This window comes from Schistocerca nitens, chromosome 1 (assembly GCF_023898315.1).
Source record: "Schistocerca nitens isolate TAMUIC-IGC-003100 chromosome 1, iqSchNite1.1, whole genome shotgun sequence".
Taxonomy (NCBI): domain Eukaryota; kingdom Metazoa; phylum Arthropoda; class Insecta; order Orthoptera; family Acrididae; genus Schistocerca; species Schistocerca nitens.
Genome location: NC_064614.1, coordinates 1,026,080,094 through 1,026,094,084, shown reverse-complemented (window position 1 = coordinate 1,026,094,084; position 13,991 = coordinate 1,026,080,094). Strand labels below are relative to the sequence as shown.

The window sequence follows — 13,991 nt, the reverse complement described above, 5'->3', positions numbered from 1 at the left end:
GTCTTGGCATGGAATTCACAGCCGATCTCCGTCGATCAGCGGCTATTAACGGTAGGCTTCTGCTACAAATCATCATAGCTAGCCTAGCAAATCACCAGCTATGAGCCCTGGACATTATCCTACGCGCCCAATATGTGAACATCTATCATGCCTGCCGTATATCACATATGGCTCAAGCACTACCGGTCCCAACTCTCATGGCCCGACGTCTGTCGATGGCATTGAGCTTCTTCGTCAGCGCAGGGACGTTTCTCAAAGTGCAGTATGACTCCCTTGCACTCCCACCGGACCGTGGTGGGCTGGAACCAATACATATGCCGACCAGAGTCACAGTGCTGTACATCAGCTCCCAATTCAAACTCTGGCATCGTTGCCCACAGAGCCTCACTGGACTCCTATTCCAAGACTTTGCGCCGGTCTCTTTGTCTGCCCCAATTTTGCTCTCCACCATCCCATCCGGCGGCTTTTTCCAAGACTTCAGTTATATCTGCCGGTCTTTACCACTTACACGGCTGTTTCAGACGAAACAGTTTACCGAGTGTGACAACAGTGTCCCCCACCCAACCCCATCGAAACTAAGTTTCCCCAGTATATGTGGCGTCACGTATGGGAAACGGTCCATGTCCGCTTTCTAGAATCCGACGTCAACAGCGTGGTATGCCATAGTGAATGGCAGACAAGTTAACCGATATCGATTGTATTGCATCCATCTAGCTGACTCGTCTCTCTGCACCCGTTGAAGAGTGGAAGACACAGACGACCACCGGTTCCACTGTAGGCCAACGTCCAATGTCTGGATACTTGCACGGCGTATTTTGCCGTTTCTTACGCGCCAAACAGCTGCTCAGATCGACATCCACACACTTTTATTCCCGGAAGGGCATTTACCAAGAAATATTTCAGTTGATCGATGGAAGAAGGAAGTACAAAAATGATCAGGTAAATACAGGAATATGGAAAAAATAGTAAGTGCAAGGAAGCTAAGACGAAATGGCTGCATAAAAAATATGAAGAAATTGAAAAAAATAATTGTCAGAAGGACTGACTCAGCACATACGAAAGTCAGAACAGCCTTCAGTGAAATTAATATTCTCAGTCTGTAGAGGAAAAGGTAGTTAGATTTTTCATTTCTTTTCAGTATTGCAGAAGTAGACATAGAGAAATATATATTCGTTCAGGTGAAATTTCATGTTATAGTGTATTTAAGTGTGAAACCTGTTAGATATTTTGTGTGGTTTTTGATTTGTTATGGTAAAAACTAGAGCCCAAATAAAGATGGATCAGTAAAAATTTCCAGACGTTCATGAAATGAGCGATAATTCTGCTGTAGAGGAAACAGCAGCTTCGTCTCAGCGAGAGACAAACCCCATGGCTCAGATTTTAAAGCAACTAAAACTTTCGTCTGTAGTGGTACAGGCTGTATCCCAGAAGCAGGAGGATGTGTCACAAAAGTAAACTGACGTGTCAACTGTAGTGCAAACCATGTTACAAAAGCAAACAGACATGGCACAAAAGCAGTGTGACTTACGTCAGAAGTAGCCAGATATGTCAGTGGTTATTCAATCGTTAGTGACGCAGCAAATCTCAAATGAAATAACAGAGTTGCGCGAGGCCCGAAAGCAATTTCCTTTGGAGTTAAAAAAGGTGACACAGGAAATGCATCCTATGAAGTAGAAACAGGAGGAAGTGGGGAATTCCGTAGTCGAGTTGACAGAAACAGTAACAAATATAGCTTCTGACTGATAAAGTCATACGCGAAAATTTCAACGAACAACAACAGGAATTTTCCAGGAAGCTAAACGAATGGGCATCTGCGAAAGAGAATCAAGTGATGCTATGTGTGGATGCCAGTATCCAAGAAGCGGTAAGCTAATTGCTGATCGAAAGTTTATCCATTGCTGAGAGTATTAAAGAAGACTTAAAGGACGTTAAAGGTCAATTAGGAACGAACTTCAAGCAATGGAAAGACGAAATAGTTCATTCTGTGGAAAACATTTCCAAAGATCTCGAACAAATGCAAGGGGCAGTAAAGAAGTGCCGGAATGAACTGCGTGAGGTTGAACGTACGCAAAATTCCACACCAGAATCTTGTTGCGGGAATGGACATGTTTCGCATCCTATGAAACTGAGTTACAACGGACTGCAAGCAGCGCCGCCCATCAACAATGTTTACGCTCGATGTTGATGTAAAAGAAATAGCTTACAACACAGACAATTTCAGCCGTTCTCACCGGATAGGAAGTCAACAAACCCTGTAGTGATTATACCTGGATTTCGAGGTACGAGGGCTATTCCGAAAGTAAGGTCCGATCGGTCACGAAATGGAAACGACTATGAAAATCCGATAAAGCTTTGCACAGATGTGTTGGGTAGTGTCTCTAGTATAACCCCAGTTAGCATCACGTCGCTCTTCTCATTTCTGAGCTCGCAGTGAGTGCGTAAAGATGTCTAGAAAATAGTGTCTGCCGCCAAGTACGGGGGCCTGGTGAGAAATTTCCCCTGAAGCTATGCAGCTAACATTACATAACTGTCGTGCTGTTTCGTCTTCAAGACAATTCTCAGCCGCATTCTGCAGGGGCAATGAAGATGCTCCTGCATCGTTTTCAAATGGAAATGTGAGAGTACCCACAATACAGCCCGTAATTGTCTCCCTCTGAGTTTCAGCTCTGGTCACATGAACCGCTGGTTATGAAGACAACATTTCGGCACAAGACAACGAGCCGTAGGCCAGCGTAGAGAATTGGCGGGGAGCACTGGCGGCTGCCTTCTATAGCGAGGGTATGGGAAAGTTGGTACAACGCTACGATACACGTCTAAGTCGGGTCGGCGACTATGGAGATAAGTAGCTGCAAGGTGTATCTAACTGTTGCAAATAAAACATTTTTGATTTTTACCGTGGTTTCCATTTCGCGACCTATCGGACCTTACTTTCGGAATAGCCCTCGTATATTACCTAGGGCATGAACGGAAGGCATTGTTGATCGCAAGTCCATGGTCACATTAGTCAGCTAATGTCAAAAATTTAATCTTATGACAACTAGCGAGTGATTGTGAAAGGTGCAAAACTAATAAGCAGCAGATAATGTTGTCAACCGCCAGTACATTCCGTCCCGTTATATGCTAGGGAAAGGTAGTCATGATGTGAATGTTTTGGTCGAGAATTTTATACAGAAAATCACCGCCCAATACGGGACTTCTGTAGCATTTCATCATGCAAACACCGATGAATAAAGTGCGACGGACTATTAATACGATAAATGTAAAATACCTGCGCGACAGATAAACACTCTGTGGAATTCAAGCATCTCCGTGCGAACTCGATAGCCGGCCGGAGTGACCGAGCGGTTCTAAGCGCTACAGTCTGGAACCGCGAGACCGCTACGGTCGCAGGTTCGAATCCTGCCTGGGGTGTGGATGTGTGTGATGTCCTTAGGTTAGTTAGGTTTAAGTAGTTACAAGTTCTAGGGGACTGATGACCTCAGCAGTTAAGTCCCATAGTGCTCAGAGCCATTTGAACCATTTTTGCGAACTCGATAACACAGATATACAGACTGTATTAAGCTACGGCAAAGAGATAATTTTTCCATGTTGGACATTGGAAGGGAGATGTTCTATGTCGGATTCAGAGGAGATTGTTGGAAGCCGCCATTAAGGCAGTAATCTATATTTTATGGTATTGAAGAAGATATCAGTGTCAGGTGTGTATAGTTCATAACCCTTAACCATTTCAAAAGAAATATTCAGTGATTATATAGACGCAAGTCGTTCGGAAGTGTTGTGTGGTTTGATGGTGCGAACCTGCAGTTTTACACGGTTTTGGGATTCGTCGAGAATATTACTCCGAAGACCTAAATAATTTCACGAAATAAAATTGGACGCCGCATTCCATACACATGACATGACACAGCATAGCACTTGGCTTTGCCGATCGCTTTCCGTAGAGCGATAAATTATCTTTAGCGATTTCAGGTGGAGAAGTTCCAACAAGGAGACTCAACGAGATCTGCTGCTGCGAAACGCATATGGTATTACCGTATTCTTTTACTTACGGAGAACAGTAAGCAATATAGACTTCATAATCGCTGCAAACATAATTAAAAAGACTCAACTAAAAAGAGCAAACAGTAAAAAGGAATCGCGAAACCAAACCATAAATGAAAATCAGTTAACAATAATACGAAATCACATTAATAAAACGCTCATTAAGTAATAGAGAGAATAAAAATAAGAACTTTTAAGAAGCAAGATTAAAGAAATATCAAAACACGATCATACGATTTGTCGACTGGAAAAGCGTTCTACAATGTAAAAGAAGAACTCATAAATGAAATCACGGCTAAATTAAATCCAAAGCAATTGCTAGGCATTTTCTCCCATTGTCACTCTCACAAATTTTCACACTCTGTGACTCATCACTCTGTCTACACTGTACAAATTTAGAAATTACATCTGATAACATTCTCAAATTTATAATGATAATACTGCACCCCTTGTCACTTACAGTAAATTCGTTGTAACTCTCTTGAAATGGTGAGAGCTTCTTTGATGATGCACTTGTTGAAGAATTACAATTAGAAACATCGTTGCCAGGTGACAAACCTCTTGTACAGAGAGCTTTCTAAACTTCTTTCCTCTAAACTGTCGTTTCTTGAAAATGCCTCTACGTTTCGTCATCTTCAATAAACACAACAAAACACTCGTAAACAAGCACTGCAAACGTAAGTGTGACAACTACTCGCAATCACACTTGAACAAAACTAACCGCGTGTTTGAAAGCGTGTTGTTTACAAACAGCAGAAACAAAGAATACCAACCGTTGTATTCCAAGGATAGCCAACACACTCGGGAGTAAAGAAAAAATCCCTAACGTGCAATGTAGGGGATATAAAAAAATGGTTCAAATGGCTCTGAGCACTATGGGACGCAACTGCTGAGGTCATTAGTCCCCTAGAACTTAGAACTAGTTAAACCTAACTAACCTAAGGACATCACAAACATCCATGCCCGAGGCAGGATTCGAACCTGCGACCGTAGCGGTCTTGCGGTTCCAGACTGCAGTACCTTTAACCGCACGGCCACTTCGGCCGGCAGGGGATATAAAGATCTAAAATATACGCAGAAAAGTGGGTGACAGAAATGTAGGCATGGCACATAAACACACGTGGCAGGAAAATGCTCTTTAAAGGCTCAAAAAAAATTTTTTCAGCAAAATCCTTTTCAGAGTACTTAAATAAAACCTTAATCTATCGAAATATGATGAAAACCGAAAACCGATTTTTTTCGCGCTGAACCACGGTGTGGTCCCCTTAATGTCTAGTTCTGAAGCGAGTTGACTCACTGTGCATCGTCAAGAAAAGTAAAGGTAACCGATTTCGCACTTGTGTAACGAATCATAACCGTATTTTCAACATGCTATTTAGGTAAATCACGCTAAACGTAGTCCGTGAGGACCGAAAAAGATTTTAATTCTACGTCTGCTAGTTATGAATCTCATACCTTATACCAACTTTCTGGATGCCGTACAGAGACGAGTAGATAGCCTTTGTCGTGCGTTTCTGAGTACGTATTTAATTATATGCAATATCGAAATTAACGTTAATCTTACCTTTACTGAGATCGAAGAAACCGCAGGACACAGCGAACTGCCGGCAACTGCGTGTGCGTTGACAGTCCAGCGCCGCTGTTAGTCGTCCGAAGGTCAAGGAAGGTCAAGAAGTTGCGTGACTGCTTTCGTTGTTGCATCTTGAGCCCGTGGTTTTTTCAACATCGCCTGCTCAAGAATTAATACCCGTTGGTAACAGGTTAGACAAGAGGCGTGTTTGTAAAGCTCATGGGCGTCGCCAGAGGGCAGGATAGGGGGCAGGGAGGGTGTTTGGAAGAGGGAGGGGGTTGGGGGGGGGGCAGGATGAGAAAGAGAGTGAGGGAAGTAAAAAAATGCTGCTAGAATGATTAAACTAAAAAATGTTTAATGACAAGAAGAATTGTAATACTTGTGTATTTTTGTTTGCAGATCTGTCGTTTTTAGCCAGCTTACCTAACTGTGCTTTTGTGTTTCAGAACGTGGTCTGCAATTCGCCGTATTTATTTGTGTATGTTAGAGGCTAACATACATGCTTGCGTGTACTGTTTCTTGTTTTGTATCAGTGTGTGTATTGATCATGGCTAGTCCTCCGCAAAAGCTGCCAGCAACACAAATTGTTCAGTTTCAGGCGCAGCAGGTACACCATCTCATGAACAAGAACACAAGGCTGCTTCCTGCGCAAGCTGGCACGCAACTGCCATCCTCGACTCCCTCAGCATAGCCACAGCCCGCAGCGCCTGTTTCCGCCACACCATTCCGTGCATTTGACTCCACACACGAGGAATGGTTCGAGTACTGAGCACAGTTCAATGCACATTTCACGGTGTGTCATATTTAACGTAAGAACAGGCAACCTCATTTCCTTGCAACTGTCGGTGTAGCAGTGTACAGGCTCGCCTACTAACTTTTCCCCACCATCCACCCTGAAAGTGTTCTTTATAAAGAATTAATTGCTGCGCTAGACAAATACAGTAATGGAAATAAGTACTCATACACTAGAGCGTGGAAAAGTAAACTGCCTTTATTGACAATATGAAACCAAAAACACTAATTGGATATGCACTATACACATTGGCCAGTCGCCAATGCAGCTATGCTGGTATATAGAACGAGAATGAACAAGCCTTTACAAAACAAAATACAAAAACGTCTGCCAAGTTCTCTACTGCGCTGAGAATTAAGTATTCATACATCAACAGAAGATGACACTTCTAACAAAGCCAGAAGATGTTTAATACTTCGTATGCATACCCTTCCGATGTATTACTTCTCGCATCCTCCTTGGCATGGAATGAACCAATTTTCTTGTAGTTTCCGACGTGATACCTTCCCATTCTCGAAGGAGAGCCTCTTTCAAAGAGCCCTTACTACGGATGTCGTGTTTTCTCACTCGTGTTTCCAGCTCACTCCACAAGCGTTCGATGGGATTCAGGTCCTGACTCTGAGCTGGTGTTTTAGGAGTGTGTGGAGTGTTGTAGAGCAACCACAGCCGGACAATTTGCGCCGTATGTTTGGGATCATTGTCCTGTTGGAAGTAATAATTTCTAGGAAGACCCAAGGCGTCAACACTCTGTTGTAAGTTCTGTTTGAGAATGTTCACATGCACAAATCTGTCTATGGTGCCTTCCACAAACACTAATTTTTCCGACACCGGTGGCTGACATGCAGCCCTATACCATCACTCCACCACCTCCGTGCTTCACCGTGGGTTGAATGTTGTTTCGGTCGACGTCTGTATTCAGTCTTCTCCAGACCAAGATCCTACCATCATTTTGCACGATATTAAATTTGCTTTCATCACGAAACAATACAGTATCCCAGAAGTCTGCTGTCTTGGATACATGCTGTTTCGCGAATTCCATCCGCCACTTCCTGTTCTTTTTGATGATGTAGGGCTTTCGTCTCGGGACCCTGGCTCTGTAGCCCGAACGATTGAGAATGGTACGAACTGCCCTTGGAGTGTTGTCCTTTCGGAAGTGGTCATGTACATATGCAGTTAGTGCCGACACTGTCGGTTTCGGGTTTTTCTTGATGCTTCTTAGTAGTATTCTGGTCTCTGTTATTGCAAGCTCCTGTGGACGACCGCGTCGTTCACTGTTTATTACTACATGTCTGTCCTTATATCGCTTAATGATAGATTGCACAGTCGCTCGGGTTCGTCCTATGATGTTCGCAATTTCGGCATACGACTTGTGTTGAAGATATTGGGTGACAACGATGTTTCGTTCCTCAATGGTCGTTTCCTTCCCCTTGCGGCCCATTCTGCTGTTCCACGGTATCCACGTCCAACGTGCTGTTGCTTCACGGCCGCCACACGACTACACAAGTGTGGCATGCTCTCCGGGGCTGCGTCAGCCGTTTGTTTGGTTGGAAGTAGTGCGCTGTATGAATACATTTTGCCCTGTCGTAGACCGTGCTGAGTGTAACATATTTTATTTTCCCAGAATAGATTCACGGCATACGGGAAGCTACATTACCATGGTTATCTGACGCTACATCTCGTACTTATTCGTATCGGCGCTGTGGGTGATTTACTATCCCAGCACACCACCGTAGTTTGACTCCATCTACTGTGTGAATACTTATTTCCATGACTGTACTTTGGTTAACAGATTAGTCTAATGCAGCAGCTGCGCAGTACGAATTCTTTCGTTTATGTAGGCACCTTAATCAGACTCTTAAGCAGTCGAAAGTTGACTCACAGGACCTCACACGCCATTGCAAATGTAAGTGTGGGCGTTATTATAGTGACGCCATGATCAGGGAGGTCATTACTCGAAATATGTCACATCCTCGCATACACGAACAGATTCTTAAGTGTCCTGGTTCTAGTTTGCTACCGGTATTGGAACTGGTGAAATGAAATGTCGTGTGGCGAGGGGCCCCCGGCTGGCAGACCTGTTCGCCTGGTGCAAGTCTTTTGAGGTGACGCCACTTCGTCGATTTGGAATTGGTGGAGCGTCAGGATTCGTATGACAGTCCAGTGATTGACTTTGATTCCGCTCCTATTTGAGCCATGCGGAGTAACGGCAAACAGATTGTGCCCGCAGTTCGAGCATTGCGGCACGCAAATTCTCAGTCAGGGCAGTGACGTAAATAGAAACCACGTGTTAGACAGCCGGCTACTGACGTTGAATCAAGCCCTCAGCGTTTCGTGCCTCACAAGTGGCAGACATACCCCTGTCGTGACGGTAAGTGCTATCATTCTGGCAAGCGACGTAACGTGCGAATTTTCTGCAGAAACTGAAGTGTGGCACGCACTTTGCACGTTCTTCCAAGTCTTAGTCGATGAACGTCAATGCAATTTTTTCCAAGCTAAGTAGTGATTCTGTTGTTACATAGTGCAAGTCAAGTGTAACAGCGAAGAAGTCACACACTTCTTCCATTCAGCGTCACGCGAATAAGTTGTTTGTCAGTGCCTTTGTTGAACAGGAGAACTTACGAACTATTCGGCAAGCCCAACCTACATAAGTCACAGGCAACTCCCTCTGGTTGCAGTGGACATGAATTCCTGTTCCATGTGATTACTGTCTGACTGGCACTTTTCTTCTCATTACCAAGATAGTGTCAGTCACAGTTTTGTGTTCACGTTACAGTGAATCAAGACAATGTTCTCCCTGTCAACTCCTCTGTGTCTACGGACAAGGTAGCTGAACTGTGTGATGAGTTTCGCAACTTTTTCAAGATTGTCTGGACAAAGCTAACAATTTTACGCTGGCATTACTATGAAAGACGCAGCGCAAATCATGTCGTGATTTTCCGAGTAACAGCCAGTCAGTGGGCTTCGCCTTTAGTGGTAATAAAGAAAACTTCAGGCAGATTAAGCTAATGTGCAGATTTCAAGGTAACGATAAATGCACAGACTGTGATTCACTCTCGTCCTTTGCTTTGGCCTGAGGAACTCATGGACAAGTTTGGTGCAGATCATTTGTAAGTAGGCTGTTTAGGTTTTTATATTGGTTACGCCACGTAGCGCTCTGTATGAAAATCACTGGCTGTGCTGTGTGCAGTCTGTGGCTGATTGGCATTGTTGTAATATTCGCTATTGTAGTGTTGGGCAGTTGGATGTGAACAGCGCGTAGCGTTGCGCAGTTGGAGGTAAGCCGCCAGCAGTGGTGGATGTAGGGAGAGAGATGGCGGAGTTTTGAGAGCGGATGATCTGGACGTGTGTCCATCACAGACAGTAAATTTGTAAGACTAGATGTTATGAACTGATATATATATATATATCAGTTCATAACATCTAATATATATATATATATATATATATATATATAATGTCTTTTGAACACTATTAAGGTAAATACATTGTTTGTTCTCTATCAAAATCTTTCATTTGCTAACTATGCCTATCAGTAGTTAGTGACTTCAGTAGTTAGAATCTTTTATTTAGCTGGCAGTATTGGCGCTCGCTGTATTGCAATAGTTCGAGTATAGAAGATTTTTGTGAGGTAAGTGATTCATGAAAGGTATAGGTTATTGTTAGTCAGGGCCATTCTTTTGTAGCGATTATTGAAAGACAGATTGCGTTGTGCTGAAAATATTGTGTGTCAGTTTATTGATGATCTGAATAAGTAAAGAGAGAAATGTCTGTGCACGTTCAGTTTTGCTCAGCTGTTTGAAAATCAAATAACGTAAGGGGTTTATCAGCACAATCATTCATAAATTTTTCTAAGGGGAGGTTCCACGTTTTTTGTCACGATGCTTATTTGCAGCTTCCCTCGCATAAACAGTCACAAAAGTTTTTGTGATCAGTAACTGTGTGGGGTTGTTTAAGTTTTCCATGATGCCCTTCGACAGTGCGTCTGCACCTGAAATTTTTCGACGCTGTTTGTGACAGTTAACTGCTACAATACCTTCTTGTTCAAACCATTTGGATGCCTTTGTTGTTTCGGGTTGTATTCCCGACGAACTTCTTTCCAACCTCGGGAAATTGCTTTCAGTGCTCTCAGATGCCGAGGACAACTGCTTCTTCTTTCAGGATGGCACTGAATACTTAGGACATGTGATCAACAGTCATGATATTCACTATTTTCAGTCGCACTTAACCGGCATACAAGGCCTCCCAGTTCCTAGGAATATCAGTGAACTCCAATCTGTGTTGGGTAAATTGACTTATTACTTTCGGTCCATTCGAAATGCTGTACAGATTCCAGCTTCTTGCATCATCTTTGAGGGAAGATGTTCCATTTTAGAGGACCAGAGAGTTCCAGGTTGCAATTCAGAAACTGAAAGATGATTTACTGGGCGATCATTGTTTGGCACACTTTGATCCCACTGAGTTGGTCGGGTTTGCAGTTGATGCATCGACTTACAGGATTGGTGCTAGTCTCTCCCACAAAGTGGGATCATTAGAGAGGACAACTGCCATGGCATCCAAACTTCTCAACAAAGCACAGTGCAACTACTCGCAGATTGAGAAGGAAGTTCTTGCCATCGTATATGGGATGATTAAATTACACCAGTACTTATATGGAAGAAAACTCTGCTTCGTGACAGATCACCAGCCTTTCAGCTCATTGTTTAGCCGTTCAAAACCAGTACCACAGCAACAGCGCAAAAGTTTCACCGTTGGTCTCTGTTCCTCTCAAATTACCAGCGCGAAATTGTGTTCAAGCCAACGGCTAAGCAATCGACTGCAGATGCTCTCTCTCGCCTACAAGTTGGCAGCGATTCGGCATTTGACACTTCAGAGGATTCTTGTTTCCACATACACGTTCAGGACAACGAACTTCTTAATGGTTTTCTTATCGTCCATTGACAAATTGCTAAGGCAACGGCTGCAGACCGAAATCTCAAGATTCTGTTCTAGTACCTCCATACTCTACATCTACATCTACATCTACATTTATACTCCGCAAGCCACCCAACGGTGTGTGGCGGAGGGCACTTTACGTGCCACTGTCATTACCTTAAGGATATTAGTGATGCCATTCTATGCCTTTATTTTGCTATTCAGCACCACTTATCTGTTCAGCAGCCTGTTATCCTGTTACATAATCAATGATCAATCACGTGTGATTGTGCCACATTTGCTGCAACTCACCTGACGCCACGTAGGTCGGCATGGACGCTCAAATAGAACAACTGACTGCACGATGCTGCTCCATCACAGAAATTTTTTTATTGTCCAAGGCCAATGCCGTTTGGCAACGTCTGCATATGGACTTCACAGGTACCTGCTAGAATTCTCGTTAGCTTATTTCGGTAGATGCCTTTAGCAAGTTTACTTTTGTGGTGCCCATGCAATCCACCACAACATCTAGTACTGACAAGTCTCTGACATCGATTTACAGTATCAATGGTGTACCAGAAGTGTTGACAATGAACTCCTGTTCACATGGATAGAATTTAAGCAGTTTTGTGACTACAACAATATCCAACCATGGACAACAGCACAGTTGCCGATGAAGAGGAATGCTTTGTCATAATATTCAAGCAATAGATGAATAAGTTATGCATTTGCTATATGTGGGAGCAGGCGTTAGTGCTCTTCCTTTCACCCTACTCTTCACAGCCACGCAATGCCAAGTCATCAGCGGAACTTCTGCATGGACATTGGAACAATGACGTAGGACACTGCTTCAGTTACTGCATACTCTGCACCGTCTACGGGGCTCTAAGTATTATGTAAAAGATTTGGTCTTTTTCTGAGTTTTTGGCAGACACAGGCGCTGGGGTCGACGAGTTACCACCAAAGTTTTGCACCGCTCTTTATAAGTCTTATAGGGTCGCACTAGCAGCTATCTTCACCTCCCTTGGGTCCCACGCCACTGGCGGTGGAGAAGGAGTCAATGAAAGTCGATGCAGCGCCGTCGCCGTCATCACAGGTGAAGCTCCCCTTCGCCGTATCGCCTTCCAGTTGGCCACCTTGAACCCTCTAGTTGCCATTGCATCTTCGCCAATGGAAGAAGATGTTCCATCCCTACGCATGGGTATGTATCCTACAATTGGTTTTTCGGCCAATGTTTACAGCCATTCAGAAGACAAATGTCGGGGCAAAGGTAGGTATTTGTCATCAACCGAAGTTTCGGCTCCTGCCTTCTCAGTGGCGCCTGTGCCCATACTCTCTTGCTGTCGTTTCTGCATTACCAGTTCACAACGATGGTGAGGCGTTTTTTCTTTTTTTGGATGTTGGCAGTAAGTCATGTGACTGCCCTACCTGTCGTGGACAGCTCAAAGAGATACTCTTTACTGCACGTGCAAGTTGTGCACCACTGAGCCGACATAAGAGGACGCCACACTGATGCCAGCCAGCTCACGATAATGGAGTTCATTATGTGCATTCAGGCCTACTAGTTAGCCTCACCTCTCAGTGTTGTTGTCTGTGACGAACTTACTTGAGTCAAGGAACTGTTGGAATACAATTGGACTTGCTGGACTGAAGTTAAATAAACCAGAGTTAAGAACATATTACATGTGCTTCTCATTTTTTGCTCTCTATCTCAGCAGCCGTGTATTCCTTGGAATCCACTCCTGGTCCGACCGCTGGACCGACCCAGTATGCAGTATACAGTCATTGCCATCACTTAAGCTAACAACTAAAATTATCGCTCTGCGTGTATCAGATTTAGCTTCAAGTTTTGTAGCCTTATTCAGAGTCAACAGTATGTGTGATGGCACAGGCAATAGCAACGTACTGACTGCAGAGACCAGGGTAGTTTTTCTTTTGTATTTCAAAGCAGAAGTGAATGCCGTATAACTACTCTTTTTTTTTTGTTCTACTGTTGCATGCACTGTAGGCAGTGTTACCCATTACCAGTAGTTGAAAAAGGAGTTTTAGCAATTGCATAAGAAAATCCAAGGGGTGAACATGTCAAATGTATAGCAGCAAACAGATACAGGCATCATGTAAATATTAGTGACAAAGATGATGACAGTAGAAGAATGTAGCCACAAATATGTGTATGTGTAATGCACTCTCTTTCTTTTTCGTGCAAGTGAGGCAAACCCATTCAAAGTGAGGCTAATGCTCTTTAATTCAATACGTAGTTTAGGCAGTAGGGACAGCAAATGCACCACTGTGGAAATGATTTTGGATCCCAGGTCCTACACAGTGCTTTCGAAAATCTTGGGTAAAGTGACATGGAAGTCATATTATCCATGAAGGAATGAATTTGTCTGTGTGAGCCTTCGATGAAAGTTGCTTCCTTGTTACCTGGAAGTGCTCAGTGATATTAGGCGATCACATGATCTCCTCATGGGTCTTCCGATGAACAGTTAAACTTTTTAATAAGAGAGAGTTCACTCTTGCGCAGGAGCACACATTTAAAAACGTAATGTATGCGAGTATGCCAACGACATGATCAATCATGCTCTAGACAAACATCAAACCTGGCAGCGATATATACAAAGTTTCTATGAGAAAATACAGACAAATATGATGGAGTTAGCATGCCAAATACTACAG

At 43.5% G+C, this 13,991-nt stretch overlaps 1 protein-coding gene across 1 annotated transcript in view; it reads right to left on the bottom strand.

The window, feature by feature from the left end:
- Positions 1-5,693, bottom strand: part of LOC126196512 (estradiol 17-beta-dehydrogenase 2-like) — a 151,142-nt gene extending 145,449 nt beyond the window's left edge. Inside the window, exon 1 of the mRNA XM_049934571.1 lies at positions 5,606-5,693. The gene's annotated coding sequence lies outside the window, so the exon portion shown is untranslated. The remainder of the gene's footprint in view (positions 1-5,605) is intronic.
- Positions 5,694-13,991: the final 8,298 nt, after the last annotated feature.